Below are 6,356 nucleotides of genomic sequence, written 5' to 3'. Positions count from 1 at the left end.
TAATGTTTAGGAAAACCAAACACATCCCCCAATGGAATCTAGACACTGGTGGTGGTGGTGGTGAGAAAATCCGAGATATAAAATGGGCCGTCAGCCGGGAGAAGACCGATACACCGTCGACAATGCCTTGAGGTAGAAGGGGAGGAGGTGGGTCGCACTCTCGTCTGAAAATACAACTGACAGAAACGGGAGAGAGAAGATATTTAAAACAAGGTAGTCATGCTGTGATTGGATAGAACATACGTGCCTGATTCTAATTGGCATACAGAACCGAAACACCCACTGCCCAGCTGATCAGTTAAGAGAATAGAGACAACGTATTAGAAGTCTACCTGACAGAATTTACGCTGAGCTACATTAGTACAAATATAGAGAAGGGTATAGCAGAATTTTACATTGAAGAATAGTTACACAAACTTTTATTTTCATTATTCAACAGTAAAATCATGTACAATGTTCTCTTCAAATGATTAGCAAACCCTATTTTGCATCTGAATGAATTCCGCAGGCTCTGCTATCTGTTCTAACGGTTTGACTAAAATAAAAAATAAAAAGGTAGGTGGGTAAGACATTTAGCTTAAGCTCCAACATCCCAGATTTAATCCCACACTCTGGGGGACTTAAAGAGAGAGATTCAAACAATAGAAAAAAAGAAAAAAAGATTGAAAAAAACAATCGGAGGATAAACGTGCCCATTGACGCTCTGATTTACTGCACACAGTGAACGTTGCACAAATCAATAGTCCAAGCTGCAGCTGGGGTGTGTCATCAGCGTTCACTGAGTGCAAACATTAGAAACTCAGGGATTATTGATGGCGCGGCGCGCTTTGGCGCTCGCTAACAACCACGGGACAGAGATGTAGGTTAGTCAAGATTTAATGTCCTCGTCTCCGGAAATATACATGCCAGAGCTGCTGGTTTCCAGTCAGTTTATGAACTCTGTGTGTGTGTATATCCTACTGTATATTAGGGCTGAGCAATATATCAATATTATACCGACATAGATATATGAGGCTAGATATCGTCTTAAATTTTGGATATCGTCTTTTTCTGGTTTTAAAGGCTACATTACAGTAAAGTGATGTCATTTTCTGGACTTACCAGACTCTTCTACCTGTTTCATCATTTACCTTTACCCACTTAGTCATTATATTTGCATAATTGATGATTATTCATCAAAAATCTCATTGAGTAAAAATTTTGTGAAAGCACCAATTGTCAACCCTACGATATCGCCGCAATATCGACATCGATGTATTTGGTCAATGTATATACCTACAATGTAAGAGCCAGGCAGCGATATAGGAATGTTCTCAAATGTGGCAGATTCAACCCTGAAAACAGCTTTTATGATTTTTAATCTGTTATTTTTTTACAATAATCATACTATTGATAGAATTCTCCATACTGGATGATTGATCAACAGCATCAACAGTTGACTCTTTATTTGTGATAATAGTTTCATATTTTATCGGTAACGGAGAGTGTTGGAGTTCATGCGCCCGATCCAATCCCACGTCATTTAGACCAGAAGAAAATCTACTTTAAAGTAGTTTATTTATGTTCTTTTTCCGTTATGACTGACTGTCAAACTGGATAATAAAAGAAACTTCTATGGCATTCACTGTTCATGTTTATTCAGGTTTCACAAAGAGCTTAAAAATAATGAAAGCAATCATATCACATCTATACAGGGATAGTGGTATAAGGTATCGGAATCGGGAAGAAAAAAATGGTATTGGACCATCTCTAGTTTAAAGCTATAGTGCGTAGTTTCTGTCTCCCCCGTGAGGAATTCTAAGGACAACAAAACTGTCGGCGCGTCCACATGATTTAAGCCTTCCGTGATCAGGGAGCACGCCCCCCCCCCTCCTCCACGCAGTTGCTAGTAACCAAGGAGGACACAGAGGATTAAAACAACATGATGGACTCTTCAGAAGACATAATTATCTTCACTGTAGTTTCTGCGCGCGAAAGTCGCCGGATGCCACAATCTTCTGAACATAGCCATACTGAGAAATCCAGAGGGAGTTGTGTGGAGCTGATAGTCTTAATTAGCTTTGTATCAACTCATTTGGCAATGGCTTGAATGTAACGGACGTTCATTAATATCATAAAGTTACGCACTAAAGCTTTAAACACTCTATAAATCAGTAATTTTTTAACTTAGTCTTTCTTTATATGTCTAAAAGAACTAAACCGAACCACAAAAACATTATAAAAACATGAACACAAACGCACGCATCCGCCCACGTGCACAGCCCCGAGAGTCCTCCCGCCTCCACATGTCCTGAGCAAAAGCAGATCTATTACCAAACCAACCAAACGCCAAAGGGTAAAAAGACAAAAAAAGTGAGAGAAATAATCACGACCTAACACATAAGCAGGTAAAGAAAGAAAGGCACACCGAACAAAACAAGTAAAGGTATCATTTATTTAGTTACAAACAGCTGTTCTTACCACATTTATAATAATTACTCAACAGGGCTTCTCGACCAAATACTGAATATAGACCAAAAGCAGAAATAGAACGATATGTGAAAAATTGGTGTCTAATATCTAATCTGTCATAATTTCCAACCTGCAGGAAGTTGGGTGCTATAATAAACCACATGAAATATTATTAGAATATTAAATATGCTGGTTAAAATTAGCTTCCTCCATGCGACATACTGTAATTTCGCAGAAGCTCCTTTAACATCCGAAGGCGGGTCGGTCACTTTCAAAGAGAGAAAAATGAAATGGAGTTCATGTATCCCTCCTCTGCCTTCCAGTCTGTGCTGCGGGAATAATTTATAATGGCGAAGTCACATGAATAAATAATGTCGGCGGGGCGGTGAAGTCGCTGCCTGGCAGGTCTGAGAGCGAGGCCCGGCGTTAGCAGCTCATCATTAATTCATTCGCCAACGTCTCCGAATTTATTTTCTGTCTTTGATGACTTTTTTTGCAAACGTGTTGTTTTGTACAGCCGACAGCCGTGTTTTACTCTGGATAAACGCAATGAAAGATGGTTCTACACCTAGCTTAATGTGTGTGTGTGTGTGTGTGTGTGTGAGACTGGTTTTATTGACCAGAGTAAAGCAGCTGTGCAGGAAATGACCATAAGTGGGATGTTGTTCAGTCCACAATGCAATTTTGTGGAGAGATCAAACTTCTTGATTTTCTTTGTTTGGATTTTGTCTTTTTGACTCATTCTGCCCGTGACTCAGAGCTTGTTTATGGTCTTGCTGGACGATTTTAATTAAGAAAATATAAATGTATAAGGAACTGAACTGAATTGTCATCACATATCAGTCAAAGGATTTCTTTTTGGCTGATTTTGTGCGGTTTTGTCGTGGAATTTTCACTACGTGAATCGCAGATGACGCAAATTTACGCTCAACAACATGTTTAGTTTTTAGTGTGAAGCTCCTTGTGCAAGGGCAGGCTGTTCTTATTAACCATTTGTACATATAGCTACAAAACATCATACCCTGTAAATCATGTGTATTCCACTTATTTATTACTGTATGCACCAACGTAACTGCGAAGCGCAAAGCCGTGAAACGTAGATTCGTGCTATGTGGATTCGTGCCTGATCGAGCACCTGACTTGAAATTTGTTTTATTTTATAAAGTATCCGGTTGCGCTGTAGCCTTCCTCTATGTGATTACCTACATGGCTTGACACATTCACTGGCGGAAGAAATAGAGGAGACGCCGAAACAATTACTTCAGCTCGCGGGCCGACCGCCTGATCGCAGTTGGTATGAACTGACAGATTGGATAACACAAATACACAAAATGAAAATAGCTCCGCTTCATAAGGCTTCGCGGCTATTCGCGGCGTGTTTTCTCTGTAAGACTGCGATGATCCTTGTAGGGTGGATATGTGGTTCCTAAAAAACATGACTTTCATGCCTGGGAGAGGAGTCATTTCCCGGAAGAAGTTAAGAAGAAAACACAAGACTTTCACCCAGAGGACGGGTGTTCGTGTCCCGGGAGTACTACTTAAGGGGACCAGTGTTTTAATCCAAACCACAATCTTTTTTTCTAATCTTAACTAGTCGTTTTGGTGCCTGAACATAACTGTCTTAGCTGCATGACGGTCAACTTTTGTCGGCTAAACACAACTGTAACGCCCGCTGTTACAACCGTCCCCTCACGGTGTCCTGTACCCACCTCACAGTGACCAGTCGGCTAAACTTCTTCACATGATCAGTCGCCAGTCGCCGTAGTTCAGTATGAAATCATACAAATAGTTGTGCATACGTTTTTGTATGTTAAAGCAGCCATATTATGCTCATTTTCAGGTTCATAATTGTATTTTAAGGTTGTACCAGAATAGGTTCACATGGTTTAATTTTCAAAAAACACCATATTTTTGTTGTACTGCAGTGCTCTCTCTCACTGCTGCAGATCCTCTTTTCAGCTGGTCTCTGTTTTAGCTACAGAGTGAGACCTCTTTTCTTCTTCTTCTTCTGTACTATCTTTGATTGCACTGCACATGCCCAGTAGCTCAGATGTAGATCATGTCAGCTAGCTAGCTCCATAGACAGTAAAAGACTTCGGTCAGTTACAAGGCAGGATTAGCTGGGAGACTTCTAAATAAGGGTGCACATGTAAGTAGTTCTTTTGTAGATTATGGTGAACTTGTGTGTGTTGTAGCAGTGCTTTGCTACTGAGAACGAGGTAGCATGCTAGCGTTAGCATGCTAGCATTAGCATTAGCATTAGCATGCTAACGCTACGAGCTAATGGTTGCGGTTAGCCTGCCCGTTTCGGCTTGTGACATCACAAGCCGTGCCGATTTTGAACAGCTCACCCAGAGACTGAAGGCAGGACACATTCAGAAACCGTATCTCACTCTAAACAGCATGGATGGATTTATTTCAAAGTTTGTATGTGTGTGGAAGCACCAGAGACACAACATAACACCCCAAATCCAAGAAAAATAGATTTTTTTCATAATATGGGCACTTTAAACACCAGCAGAATGCATTGAAATAGGCCTCTAGACAGACCAAAAGCTTAAAGGGACAGTTCACCCCTAAATCAAAAACATAATTTCCCTTTTACCTGTAGTTCTATTTAAAGGAAAGGATATTGTAACTTTTGTAGTCCTTTTTATCTCATAAAGCCCAGTACTCTAACAGATGAAGACTGGGAGTCCTGGGGGAGTCATGCTAACCTGGATGAGAAAACAGCTCCTGTCAGTCAGCCATCTTGGTTCATTCATCCAGCTCTCATATATTGATTTTCCCATTCAGGGCCAGTCGAATGTCCCAAGGCTACGGTCATCAAACACAGGGTGAAAGGCCAGCTGGGGGCCGTGTGTGTGTGTGTGTGTGTGTGTGTGTGTGTGTGTGTACTGACCATTACAAATTACTTGAGTTTTTTTCAACATCTGTCTTTGAAACTGGTTGAAGGGGACAGGAGCATTTCACTTGTGATTTATTTTGTGTTTCTTTCTGTACACCCGAGAGCTCGTCAGATGTTTAGTTGTCTGTTCTGTTTTTGTAAGTTTTATTTTGGCAGGAACCAGAATCTGGACCAGATTTCTCAACAACTCTGGTCCTCCAAACCATACGACGATAACGTTGTGAAATGGTTGCAGTTTGGTTAGCTTTAGGCACCAACCGCTTTGGGTTAAAATCAGATGTTACTTCACTTCAGATTACACACGTAACACAGAACATGACCATGCTCCGTTTGTTCCGTAAAGTTAAACTAAAACTAGCCGTTTACTTTTAATTTTCAAACCAAACACAAACCCTGTACTCCTGTGTGGAAATCCTGTGTTTATTTGACCCATCCACCACCCCAACCTTCCTCCTTACGCGGAACTTGGGCGTCATTATGGAACCCACGCAACTTCTAGGCAAGACCCGCCCTTCAATACCATTCACATGCTTCTATTGGCCAGGCGTCCATGCCTATGCAAGGTAACGGAACCTGATTTGTTCAGGTCCTATCCCCGACCAGTTGGCTATCCTAACCTTACCTACTCGAGGTCAATGCCTAATCCCAACCAATCGGGCTGCTTCGTAGGGTGGGACTTGCCTAGAAGTTGCGTGGGATCCATAATACCGTGGAACGCGGAATTCCTATACTTTGTCACATTACTTCCTGCTTTGCTCTGTAATAATTAATACATCAGCTAGAGGGCGCTTCCACTATAAACATAAATATGAGATGTACTGTAATTGCTGCTTGAACAAACGACTTATGGGAGAGGTTTTCGGGGGGCGGACAGTCTAAAAGTTTACTTTAGCAGAAACCAGAACCTGGACCAGATTTCTGGGGTTGAGATAGACGTAAAGTTTCCCGGGAAAAAAATGGTTAACATCAGTCAGGCTGGATTTCAGACTTCCATGTT

The 6,356-nt window shown here is 41.2% G+C and overlaps 1 protein-coding gene across 4 annotated transcripts in view; it reads left to right on the top strand.

The window, feature by feature from the left end:
* The window catches only part of LOC116062409 (complexin-2), a 60,576-nt gene that overhangs the window by 29,612 nt on the left and 24,608 nt on the right, over window positions 1-6,356 (top strand). The window lies entirely within an intron of this gene.

Source organism: Sander lucioperca, chromosome 1 (genome assembly GCF_008315115.2).
Source record: "Sander lucioperca isolate FBNREF2018 chromosome 1, SLUC_FBN_1.2, whole genome shotgun sequence".
Classification (NCBI taxonomy): Eukaryota; Metazoa; Chordata; class Actinopteri; order Perciformes; family Percidae; genus Sander; species Sander lucioperca.
The sequence above is the reverse complement of the archived record's forward strand: the minus strand, read 5'-3'. Positions and strand labels throughout refer to the sequence as shown.